Consider the following 13,805-nt stretch of genomic DNA (forward strand, 5'->3'; position numbering starts at 1 on the left):
TCAGGTTTAGAGGTACATGTGCAGGTTTGTTATATAGGTAAAATTTGTATTTCAGGTTTAGAGGTACATGTGCAGGTTTGTTATATAGGTAAAATGCATGTTGTGGGAGTTTGGTGTACAGATTATTTTGTCACCCAGGTAATAAGCATAGTCCAGTAGGGAGTTTTTTTTAATCCTCACCCTCCTCCCAGCCTCCACCCTTAAGTAGGCCCTGGTGGCTATCGTTCCCTTCTTTGTGTCCATAGGTACTAAAAGTTTAGCTCCCACTTACAAGTGAGAACATGTGGTATTTGGTTGTCTGTTCCTGTGTTAGTTTGCTTAGGATGATGGCCTCCAGGTCCATCCATGTTGTTGCAAAGGTCATGATCTCATCCTTTTTTATGGCTGTGTGGTATTCCATTGTGTATGTGTACCACATTTTCTTTATCCAGGCTACCATTCATGGGCATTTAGGTGGGTTCCATATCTTTGCTATTGTGAACAGTGCAGTGATGAACATGTATGTGCATGTATCTTTATACTAGAATGATTTCTATTCCTTTGGGTATACACCCAACAATGGGATTGCTGGGTCGAATGGTAATTCTGTTTTAAGATATTTGAGGAATCGCCACACTGCTTTCCACAATGGCTAAACTAATTTAGATTTAGACCAACAGTGTATAAGCATTTCCTTTTCTCTGCAACCTTGCCAGCACCTGTTATTTTTTGACTTTTTAATAATAGCCATTCTGACTGGTGTGAGATGTTATCTGTATTAGTTTGTTCTCACACTGCTCTAAAGAACTGCCCAAGACTGGGTAATTTATTAGAAAAGAGGTTTAATTGACTCACAGTTCTGCATGGCTGGGCAGGCCTTAGGAAACTTACAATCATGGTAGAAGGGGAAGCAGACATATCTTACATGGCAGCAGGTAAGAAGCATGTGAAAGAGAAACTGACGAACACTTATAAAACCATCAGGTCTCCTGAGAATTCACTCATCATCACAAAAACAGCGTGGGGGAAACCACCCCCATGATCTAATCACCACCCACCAGGTCCATCCCTGGACAAGTGGGGATTATGGGGATTACAATTCAAGATGAGATTTGGTTATGTACACAGACCAAACCGTATCAGTATTTCATTTTGGTTTTGATTTGCATTTCTTTAATGATCAGTGATGTTGAACATTTTTCATATGCTTGTTAGCTGCATGTTGTCTTCTTTTGAAGAATATCTATTCATGTCTTTTGCCCACTTTTTTCACAGGTTGTTTGCTTTTTTCTTGTAAATTTGTTTAAGTTCCTTGTAGATTCTGGATATTAGACCTTGGTCAAATGCATAGTTTGGAAATATTTTCTCCCTTTCTGTAGGTTGTCTGTTTACTCTGTTGATAGTTTATTTTGCTGTGCAGAAGCCCTTTAGTTGAACCAGGTTCCATTTGTCAATTTTGGTTTTGCTGCAATTGATTTTGGTGTCCTAATTGTGAAGTCTTTGCTAGGTCCTATGTTCAGAAGAGTATTTCCTAGGTTATCTTCCAGGGTTTTTTGTTTGTTTGTTTTGTTTTTTTTCTTCTTCCAGGGTTTTTAGAATTTTCAGTTTTACATCTAAGTCTTCAATCCATCTCAAATTAAGTTTTATATATGGTGTAAGGAAGGTGATATGGTTTGGCTGTGTCCCCACCCAAATTTCATCTTCATTTGTAGCTCCCATAATCCCCACATGTTGTGGGATGGACCCAATGGGAGGTGACTGAATCATGACGAAGGGTTTTTCCTGTGCTGTTTTCATGATAGTGAATGAGTCTCATGAGATTTGATGATTTTATAAAGGGCAGTTCCCCTGCACATGGACTCCTGCCTGCCGCCATGTAAGACATACCTTTGCTCATTCTTCATCTTCTATCATGATTGTGAGGCCTCTTCAGCCATGTGGGATTGTAAGTCCATTAAACCTCTTTTTCTTTATAAATTACCCAGTCTTGGGTATTTCTTCATAGCAGTATGAAAGTGGGCTAATACAGAAGTTGTCCAGTTTCAACCCACATACGGCTAGCCAGTTAACCCAGCATCATTTGTTGAATAGGGAGTCCTTTCCCTATTGCTTATTTTGGTCAAATTTATCAAAGATCAGATGGTTGTAGGTGTGTGGTATTATTTCTGGGCTCTCTGTTCTGTTCCTCTAGTCTATGTGTCTGTTTTTGTACCAGTACCATGCTATTTTGGTTACTGTAGCCTTGCAGTATAGTTTGAAGTTGGGTAGTGTGATACCTCCAGCTTTGTTCTTTTTGCTTAGGATTGCCTTGACTTTTTGGGCTCTTTTTTGGTCCCATATGAATTTTAAAATAGTTTTTCCTAATTCTGTGAAGAATGTCATTGGTAGCTTGATAGGAATAGCATCAAATCTGTAAATTGCTTTGGGCAGTATGGCCATTTTAACAATATTGGTTTTTCCTATCCATGAGTGTGGAATGGTTTAATATTTATCTGTGTTATCTTTGATTTCTTTCAGTAGTGTTTTGTAATTCTTATTCTAGCAGTCTTTCAATTTCTTGGTTAGCTGTACTCCTAGTTGTTTATTTATTTATTTATTTTTTTGCTATTGTGAATGGGATTGCATTCTTGATTTGCCTCTCATCTTGGATGTTATAGGTGTGTAGAAATGCTACTGATTTTTGTACATTAATTTTGTTTCCTGAAACGTTGCTGTAGTTGTCTGTTAGCTGAAGGAGCTTTTGGGTCAAGATTATGGGGTTTTCTAGATATAAAATCATGTCATCTGCAAACAGGAATAGTTTGACTGCCTCTCTTCCTATTTGGATGCCCTTTATTTCTTTCTCTTGCCTGATTGCTCTGGCCAGGGCTTCCAATACTATGTTGAATAGGAGTGTTGAGAGAGGGCATCCTTATCATGTGCTGGTTTTCAAGGGGAATACTTCCAGGTTTTGCTCATTCCATGTGATTGGTTGTGGGTTTTTCATAGATAGCTCTTATTATTTTGAGGTATGTTCCTTCAATGATTGTTGAGGGTTTTTAACATGAAGGGATGTTGAATTTTATCAAAGGCCTTTTCTGCATCTTTTGAGAAAATTATGCCGTTTTTGTCTTTAGTTCTGTTTGTGTGGTGAATCACAATTATTGATATGTGTATGTTAAACCAATCTTGCATCCCAGGGATAAAGCTTACTTGATTATGGTGGATTAGCTTTTTGATGTGCTGTTGAAGGACATTGGCCTTAAGTTTTCTTTTTTTGTGTGTGTCTCTTCCAGATTTTTGTAACAGGATGATGCTGGCCTCATAGAATGAGTTAGGGAGGAATCCCTCCCCTCAATTTTTTGGAATAGTTTTGGTAAGAATGGTACCAGCTCTTCCTTAAACATATGGTAGAGTTAAGTTATGAATCCATGTGGTCCTGAGCTTTTTCTTGCTGGTAGGATTTTTATTACTGATTCAATTTCAGAACTCATTAGTCTGTTTAGGGATTCAATTGCTACCTGGTTCAATCTTGGGAGGCTGTATGGTTCCAGGAATTTATCCATTTCCTCTAGGTTTTCTAGCTTGTGTGCACAGAGGTGCTCATAAGAGTCTCTGAAGAATTTTTGTATTTCTGTGAAGTTGGTGACATCACCTTAGTCATTTCTGATTGTGTTTATTTGGATCTTCTCTCTTTTTTAAATTAGTGTAGCTAATGGTCTATCTATCTTATTAATGCTTTCAAAAAACCAGTTCCTGGAATCATTAATCTTTTGTATCATTTTTTTGTGTCTCAATTTTCCTTCAGTTCAGCTCTGATTTTGGTTATTTCTTATAATCTGCTAGCTTTATAGTTGGTTTGCTCTTGTTTCACTAGTTCTTCTACATGTGATGTTAGGTTGGTAATCTGGGACCTAACTTTTTGATTTGTGTGTTTAGTTCTATAAACGTCCCTCTTGATCAGGAAAAATAACTAATGGGTATTTGACTTAATACTTGGGTAATGAAATAATTTGTAAAATAAATCCCCATGGCACAAGTTTACCTATATAACAAACCTGCATATATACATCTGAACTTAAAATAAAAATTAAATAAAAAGAAAAAAAGAAAGAAAACTATAAATATACTTCCTTCTTACACTACTTTGGTTGTGTCGTAGAGATTCTGGTATGCTGTATCATTGTTCTCATTACTTCCAAAGAATTTCTTGATTTCTGCCTTAATTTGATGATTTATGCAGAAGTAATTCAGGAGTAGGTTGTTTACTTTCCATGCAATTGTATGGTTTTGAGTGATTTTCTTAGCCTTTCTTTCTTTCTTTCCTTTCTTTCTTTCTTTCCTTTTTTTCTTTCTTTCTTTCTTCTTTCTTTCTTTCTTTCTCTCTTTCTTTCTTTCTTTCTTTCTTTCTTTCTTTCTTTCTTTCTTTCTTTCTTTCTTTCTTTCTTTCTTTCTCTCTCTCTCTCTCTCTCCCCCCCCCCCTCCCTCCCTCCCTCCCTCCCTCTCTCCTTCCTTCCTTCCTTCCTTCTTTCCTTCTTTCCTTTCTTTTCTTTTTTTTGAGACAGAGTCTTGCTCTGTTGCCCAGGCTGGAGTGCAGTCATGCAATCTCAGCTCACTGCAACCTCTGCTTCCTGGGTTCAAGTGCTTCTCCCACCTCAGCCTACTGAGTAGCTAGGATTACAGGCATGCACCACCATGCCTGGCTAATTTTTGTATTTTTAGCAGAGAAGGGCTTTTGTCATGTTGGCCAGGCTGGTCTCAAACTCCTGATCTCAAGTGATCTTCCTACCTCATCCTCCCGAAGTGCTAAGATTACAGGCATAAGCCATCATGCCCAGCCCCTTAGCATTGATTTCTATTTTTATTGCACTGTGGTCTGAGAGTGTGATTGGTATGATCTTTTTTTTAATTTGCTGGGGATTGTTTTATGCCCAGTTGTGTCATTGATTTTAGAGTATGTGCCATGTGCAGATAAGAAGAAGGTATATTCTATTCTTTGGTTGGAGAGTTCTGTAGATGTCTGTTAGGTCCATTTGGTCAAGTGTAAAGTTCAGGTCCTGAATATCTTTGTTAGTTTTCTGTCTTAATTATCTGTCTAAAACTGTCAGTGGGGTGTTGTATTAGTCTGTTTCACACTGCTATAAAGAAATGCCTGAGACTGTGTAATTTATGAAGGAAAGGAGTTCAATTGACTTACAGTTCCACATGGCTGGGAAGGTTTTAGGAAACTTACAATCATGGAAGAAGGCAAAGGGGAAGCAAGCACCTTCTTCACAAGGCAGTAGGAGAAGAGCAAACGAAAGAGTGCAAATGAAGGAGCAACTACCAAACAATTTCAAAACTATCAGCTCTTGTGAGAATTCCCTCAGTATCATGAGAACAGTATGGGAGAAACTGACTCCATGATCCAATCACCTTTCATCAGGTCTCTCCCTTGACATGTGGGGATTATAATTCAGATTACAATTCAAGATGAGATTTGGGTCAGGACACAGAGCCAAACCATATTCTGCCCCTGGCCCTTTCCAAATCTCATGTCATCACATTTTAAAGCACAATCATGCCTTCCCAACAGTCCTCCAAACTCTTAACTCATCCCCGCATTAACTCAAAAATCCAAGTCCAAAGTCTCAGCTGAAATAAGTCAAGTCCTTTCCACCTATGAGCCTGTGAAATCAAAAACATGTTAGTTACTTCCAAGATACAGTGGGGGTACAGGCATTGGATAAATGCTTCCTTTCCAAATGGGAGAAATTGGCCAGAACAAAGGGGCTACAGGCCCCATGCAAGTCCAAAATCCAGCAGGGCAGTCATTAACTCTTAAAGCTCCAAAATAGTCTCCTTTGACTCCATGTCTCACATTCAGGGCATGCTGATGCAAAGGATGTGCTCCCATGGCCTTGGGCAGCTCTGCCCCTGTGGCTTTGCAGCCCTCTACTTTACAGCCCTCTACTGCCCCCTCCCAACCCACTGCTTTCATGGGCTGGTGTTGTGTCTGCATCTTTTCCAGGTGCACAGTGCAAGTTCTTCATGGATCTACTGTTCTGGGTTCTGGAGGATGTGGCCTGCTTCTCACAGATCCACTAGCCAGTGCCCCAGTAGGGACTCTGTGTGGGGGCTCCAACCCCACATTTCCCTTCTGCCCTGCCCTAGTGGAGGTTCTCCGTGATGGCTCCACCCCTGCAGCAAACTTATGCTTAGACATCCAGGTATTTCCATATGTATTAGTCTGTTCTCACGCTGCTTGCACCTTCTGAAGCAATGGCCTGAGCTGTACCTTGGCCCCTTTTAGCCACAGCTGGAGCTGGAGCGGCTGGCTGGGATACAGGATACCAAGTTTCTGGGCTGCACAAAGCAGCAGGGCCCTGAGCCCAGCCCACAAAACCATTTTTCCCTCCTAGCCTCCCAGCTTGTGATGGGAGGGGCTGCTGTGAAGGTCTCTAACATGCCCTGGAGACATTTTCCCCATTGTCTTGGTGATTAACATTTGGCTCCCCATTGCTTATGCAAATTTCTGCAGCTGGCTTGAATTTCTCCTCAGAAAATGGGTTTTTCTTTTCTGTTACATTGTCAGGCTGCAAATTTCCCAAACTTTTATGTTCTGTTTCCCTTTTAAACATAAGTTCCAATTTTAGATCATCTCTCTCAAGTTCAAAGTTCCACCAATCTCTAGGGCAGTGGAAAATGCCGCCAGTCTCTTTGCTAAAGCATAACAAGAGTGACCTTTGCTCCGGTTACCAGTAAGTTCCTTATCTCCATCTGAGACCACCTCAGCCTGGACTTCATTGTCCACATCACTGTCAGCACTTTGGTCAAAACCATTCAACAAGTTTCCAGGAAGTCCCAAACTTTCCTATATCTTCCTATCTTCTTCTGAGCCCTCCAAACTGTTCCAACCTCTGCCCATTACCCAGTTTCAAAGTCACTTCCACATGAGGTTATCTTTATAGCAGTACTCCACTCCCTAGGTACCAATTTAGGTGTTGAAGTCTCCCACTATTATTGTGTGGTTATCTAAGTCTCTCATAAGTCTCTAAGAACTTGCTTTATCAATCTGGGTGCTCCTGTGTTGGATGCACATATTTAGGATTGCTAGGTCTTCTTACTGAATTGAAACCTTTAGTATGATGTAATGCTCCTTTTTTTTTTTTTTTTTTTTTAATCTTTGTTGGTTTAAAGTCAGTTTTGTCTGAAATGAGAATAGCAACTCCTGCCTCTTTTTGTTTTCTGTTTGCTTGGAAATTTTTCTCCATCTCTTTACTTTGAGTCTATGGGTGTCACTGCATGTGAGATGGGTCTTTTAAAGAGAGCATACAATTGGGCATTGCTTCTTTATCTACCTTGCCACTCTGTGCCTTTTAATTGGGGCATTTAGCTTATTTACATTCAATGTTAGTATTGATATGTGCAGTCTGATCCTGTCATTATGTTAGTAGCTCATTATTATGCAGACTTGTTTGTGTGGCTGCTTTAGTGTCACTGTTGTATGTACTTAAGTGTGTTTTTGTAGTGGCCAGTAACAGTCTTTCCTTTCCATGTTTAACACTCCCTTAAGTGCTTCTTGTAAGGCATGTCTGATGGTAATAAATTCCCTTAACATTTGCTTGTCTGAAAAGCATCTTATTCCTCCTTCACTTATGAAGCTTAGTTCGATTAGATATGAAATTCTTGACTGGAATTTATTTTCTTTAAGAATGCTGAAAATACACCCGCAATCTCTTCTGGTTTGCAGGGTTTATGCTGACGGGTTTGCTGTTAGCCTGATGGGATTCCCTTTGGAGGTGACCTATCCCTTGTCTCTTGCTGCCTTCGACTTATTTTCTTTAATATTGATCTTGAAGAATCTGATTGCTATGTGTCTTGGGGATGGTCTTCTAGTATTTTGCAAGGGTTCTCTGCATTTCCTGAATTTGAATGTTGGCATCTCTAGTGAGGCTGGGAAAATTTTCATGCATGATATCCTGAAATATGTTTTCCATGTTGCCTGTTTTCTCTGCCTCTCTTTCAGGGATGCCAATGAGTCATAGATTTGGTGTCTTTACGTTATTCCATATTTATCAGAGGTTTTGTTCACTCTTCTTTATTGTTTTTATTTTATTTTTGCTTGACTGAGTTGTTTTGGAGAGCCAGTCTTCAATATCTGAGACTCTTTCCTTGGTTTGGTCAATGCTGCTGTTAATACTTGTGATTGCATTATGAAATTATTCTAGTGTGTTTTTTAGCTCTATCAGACAAGTTTGTTTTTTCTTATAAGGGTCATTTGCTTTATCCCCTCCTGTATTTTTTCATTGTAATCCTTAGATTTCTTGGATTAGGTTTCCATTATCTCCTGTATGTCAATCATCTTTGTTCCTGTCCATATTCTGAATTCTATTTCTGACTTTTCAGTCATTTCAGCCTAGTTAAGAACCATTGCTGGGGAATTCATATTGCCATTTGGAGGTAAGAAGGCACTCTGGCTTTTTGAGTTGCCAGACTTTTTTGCTGTTTCTTTCTCATTTGCATGGGCTGATGTTCCTTCAGTCTTTGAAGTTGCCATCCTTTGGATGGAATTTTTTTTTTCTGTTTTCTTTTTTGATACCCTTGAGGGTTTGATTATGGTATAAAGTGGGTTCAGTTGACTAGCTTCAATTCTAGTCCACTCCTCCATCTTGGAGGAGCCCCCTCTGATTGCTGTCTCTATGCCTGTGTTTCTTTTTTGGGGTGTTCTGGTCCATGGGGCTCCCCACAGGGACCACAATTGGCAGACAAGCCTTATCCTTGCCAAGTAGGCCTTAATATGCTGTCTGTGTGCTTCCTGGGAAGAGACAGGGTTGTGCCTGCCTGCAGAGTTTAGGTGGAAGCAGGTTCACTAGGATGGAAGATCTAGTGAGTTTGGCCTGTCTAGCTATGAGAGGTGGGGGTGGGTGCAGTGCCTGCTCTGTTGTCTGGGTGTTTCCATGGCTGCACCCCTTGGCAAATTCAGGCAGAAGAAGGGCCACTGGGCTGGAAGCCCCAGCAGGCATAGCTCCCCTGGCTACTGGCAGTAGGAGTTGGTGGGGATGCCTGCCTTGCCACCTGGGAGTTTTCTAGGAAAACAGGAAGCTGCACCCTGCAGCTGAGTTCACACAGAAGCGAGACTGCTGGGCTGGAAGCTCTAGCAGGCATTGCCTGCCTGGCTATCAGCAGCAGGGGTGAGTGAGGTCACCTACCCTGATGTCTGGATGCTTCCTGGGACAATAGGCAGCTGTGAGCACTGGTTGAGTTCACACAGAAGGAGGACTATGGTGCCTGGGAGCAGGCGGGGCCATGTACTGTGTGTTCCGGGTATTTCCCTGGACAACAGGAAGGTGTACACTTCCGCTGAATTCACACAGAAGCAGGACCACTGAGCTAGAAGCTCTAGCAGGCATTGCCCTCCTGGTTCCCAGTGGTGGGGGCAGGTAGGGTTGTACGTTCTGCTGTCCAGTTGTTTCCTGGGACAACTGGAAGCTGCCTGCTCTGGCTGAGTTCACACAGAAGCCAGGCTACTGTGCGGGAAGCTCTAGCAAGTGTTGCCTGTCTGGCTGCCAATGGTGCAGTTGGGTGGAGTGGCCGGCTGGGTTCAAACAAAAGTGGGACCACTGGCCTGGAAGCTGGTACTGAGCCCTTTCTGGCAAGGGGGTGGTGAAGTAATGTTACTGCTCCCAGGCATGGCAACGGTGGCCTCTACTGATGCTATGGCACCAGTGCTTGTTTGCTCTGGGGCCTAAGGCTTGTAGAGGTCCCTTTGGACTCGAGAGTTGCCCCTGCAAAACATCCAGGTGGCTCTCTGCCTCAGTCTAGAAGTACGGTGTGGGGACAGTTCGGGGGAACCAGTGGTATTATCCTGTTCCCAGTCTTGCACAGGTCCCTGTGGGGAATGTGAATCCCCCTGGGAGATCTCACTCACTGACCCTTTCCTATGTTGGAGAGGTTCCCCCAGCTCCACTTTGAGTCCAGGCAACGTGGGGCCCAGCTTCGTTCCTCTCTGCTCTCTGTGTTCCCCTCCTACCTTAATGAATCCCAACATGGTTTCTCAGATGATCAGGCTGTAGGGACAGTATTCACTAACCTTTTGTTTTCTGTCTGTGAGAGTGGCACACATGCACTGCTTCTAGTCCACCATCTTGGCCCAGCTCCACCTAATATTCTTTTAAAAAGTTGATTGCAGGAAAATATGAAGAAGGAAGGGGAGAGGTTAACACTCTTCAAGCAGTTGTTATACTCCAGGTGCTTTTCTTCATGAGTTACTTGCACTACTTCATTGAATCCTCACTTCAACCTTGGCAAGTAAGTAGCATTATTTTCCCACTTTACAGATGAGGACACTGAGATACTTGTCCCAAGTGATGCAGAGATGAAACTGAACCCTGGCACTGAGTCCAAGCTCTTTCCACTCAAGAACATTGACTCTAAGTTCTGGATCATAAAAAAGGGCCATGTTTATTTTTATCTATAATTTTACTCTCAGCCCGTAGCAAATAGTTGGCACTCAAAAATTAATTGCTGGATTTGAACAAATAGTGAATGAATAAATGCTTTTAAGACCAACAGAAAGGGAAATTCCAACCAAAGCTTAGGGAAGACTCTAGAAAGGCGGTTGAGGCTGCCATTCTTAAGTAGGATGCAGTCTGGACCAGAGTGGACAATCTGAGCCTACAGGAACTGGATGGAGGATGGCTTTGGGCTGTTATGGTGCCAATCATAAGCCACCTTGGGTTCCCGTGGCTGGAAGTTACAATTATGTTTCTAAATTAAAAGGGAAAATATAAGTATATGAAATACATTCTCATTTAAAAAAATACCCGATGATGATAAAGGAAAAATTCTCTTTGAACTACCTTCCACCACTAATTTGATATGCATCCCCTCAGAAATTTGTATATGAATTTAACTACATATATGTATATGTCTATAGCTATATCTATCTTGCTTGGTTTTGTGGTTTTTTACATAAGTAATATCCTCCTGTATGCATTGTTTTACAGCCTAGTTTCTTCACGCGACAATATGTGTTATAGCTGTTTCTATGTTAGTATGAACCGATCTATCTCCTTTTAAATGATTGAACAGCATTCTATATTTTATTGTTTGGATAAGCCAATTGACGTAAATGGTCCCCTTTTATGCATTCTCCTTTCTTCTCACCTTCTGTCCCTTTGTCCTTCCATTTCTTTCATTCTTTCTTTTGACACTACAAACATTACAGCAAGAATCCTTATAAATGGCTCTTTCTGCTCATGTGCAAGAATTTCTGCGGATAGAGACTTGAAAGTAGAGCTGCTCAGCTGGAGAATATGCTCATGTAAAATTTAGTAGATAACTGCCAAGTTATGTAATTAAGAGTTTATAAGAGCAGAGGCAGGAAATTAGTGCTCTCTAAACTCATTGGTCTCTCTGCTTTTTAATTGCTTTGCCTATTTCAGTATTCTTTTTCCTTAGCTTCTCTGCGAGGTCACTTTTCAAAAATTTTAGTCTATCTCAGAAAAGCTAAGGAGAAAAGTTCCTCGGTTACACTAATTTCTATAAATTTAGGAGGACACTGAGAGTGTCCCTAGTGTCCATATGGCAGTAATGCAACCCTGGCTGCCTGGGCTCAGCTGGGGCTAGGGATCCAGAGAGGTAAGAGTGGGATTTATTCTGGGAAGAGTCAGCATGGCTGCAGTATTCGTCCTTTCCAGTTTAGAACGTGCCTATATACACTTTTCTTTCCTTTGAGGTCTTGGAGAACCCTTCATCGTGGGTAATCCTTTATCCTCTCCCCACCCCAAATCAAGAAAAAGAGAAGCCATGTATTTTACAGAGAAATGAGACATTCTGAAGAGCTAGTGCCATCTACAGTCCTAAAAACTGCCCACAAGTTTTCTTGAGAATTTCTCCACAGGTCTATATGCTCTTTCATTTGCTGCCATTTGCCTGCTTTCCCTAAAACCTTGTCAGTCAAAATAATAGTAATAATAAATGAATAATACATGATTTGTAATTCAGTGATATTTTCTTGTGTTTTTAACTACTCCTGCAGCAATTTTAATTTTTAGTATTTTTTCTTTGCATATGTTTGACTCTATTAGCATATCACAATTTGTATATCCTTTGGAGTTTGCAAAGCACTTTCACATCCAACATATTATTTACTACCTGTAGCAACCACTACTGTCCTTGATTTTATAGGAAATGGTTCAGGGAAGTTAAATTACTAGTTTAAAGTCACACAACCTATAACTGACAACAACTGAAGTCTACTTGGATCTATTTTCTTTGGCCATTATATTACAATATACCATACTCTGTGTTTATGAATTAATTAGAATTTTTATCTGTGAATATAAATATTATTTTAGTTATCTTTTCTTGATCATCTGAAGATAAGGAAACTAAATTTGGGTTTCAAGTTCCTAAGCCTTATAAACAAACTTCTCATAAATAAGATAAGCTAAAGACGAAGAGTGTCTGACAGCTTTAGACTTGATTTTGAAGGGTATACTTTTTGGGTGTGACTGAGAAGACAGAGCTACTCTTCAGTAGGACATTGCTCCCATTCCCTCCTCTCCTGTCAGTATACAAATTGTGCTGTTGGTCAACACTGCAGCTGCCATTTGTTGAGTCTGGCTCTGTGAGCAGTTGCTGCCTGGCCCCCTTTCTCAAGAGGAGGCTTTGCCCCACTTGGTGGGGCTGGTGTCTCTGTATTTTTCTTGCCACTCAGAATAATATCAAACTGAAGTGAAACTCTAGTGCAGCCCTGAAGTCTTCTCCAGCTTTATAATATATTTAAGTAATATTTATTGAGTGTTTGCTAAGTGCTAGGTAGTGTAATAAGTCTTTTATACATATTAACTCATGTGATCTTTGCATTAGCCCTATGAAGTAGAGATTATTATTATTAAATTCATTTTGCAGAGGAAGAAACTGAAGCTCAGAGATGTTAAGTAACTTGCTGAAGTTCATGGAGCTAGTGTGTAGCAGATTTAGGACATGATTCCAAGTCTGTTTTGATGTCTAAGTTTGTGCTTCCAACCATTTTAAGTCTTTCAAAAAGCTTCTCCTCATCTTCCCTGCCACCATTTCAATAACTTCTAAAAGAACACCCAAGATGTAGCACCAAATCAGAAATGGAGTAGTAATGATGATGCTTTGGCTTGAATGCTCTGAATGCTATCTCTTTAGCAATGGACAAATGGCCTTTGAGCATGGATTGGAATATGAACTTTGGAGTCCCCTGACACTTGGATTTAAATCTCAGTTCTACCTCTTCTTTATCTGTTTCTTTATCTATAAATTGAATATAATAATAGTTACCCCAATAGGGTGATTGTGAAATATAAATGGGTTAATACATGTAAAGCACTTAGAACTGTCCCTGGCCCATAGATAGAGCTATGTGACAAGATACTGTTATGAAGCTATAAGATACATTTAGATACTGTGTTGTTTCCTTGCCTCAGTGGGTGAAGAGGAGGCTTGTCTAGGTCAAAGGGAGCGCTTGAATGGCAATACTGTTTTTTTTTTTTTGAACAAAATTTAGCATTTTATTTGTGTTTGGATTCCACTTCTGAGATTATGAAAATATGTTTTAGAATGCTTAAAACGATTTTATACCCATATTGCAAAGTGTGAACAGCTTTAAAAGTGGGCAGATTATCTCATTACACTTAAAACAAAAATCCAAATTGGAAGCTAGCTTATCTTGAAGTAAGAATATAAAAGAAACTGCAAGGTAGTAAAAGCTGGCAATTTTTTTTTAATTTTTTATTTTATTTTATTTTTTATTTTATTATTATTATTATACTTTAAGTTCTAGGGTACATGTGCATAACGTGCAGGTTTGTTACATATGTATACTTGTGCCA

Source organism: Mandrillus leucophaeus, unplaced genomic scaffold (genome assembly GCF_000951045.1).
Source record: "Mandrillus leucophaeus isolate KB7577 unplaced genomic scaffold, Mleu.le_1.0 Scaffold311, whole genome shotgun sequence".
Classification (NCBI taxonomy): Eukaryota; Metazoa; Chordata; class Mammalia; order Primates; family Cercopithecidae; genus Mandrillus; species Mandrillus leucophaeus.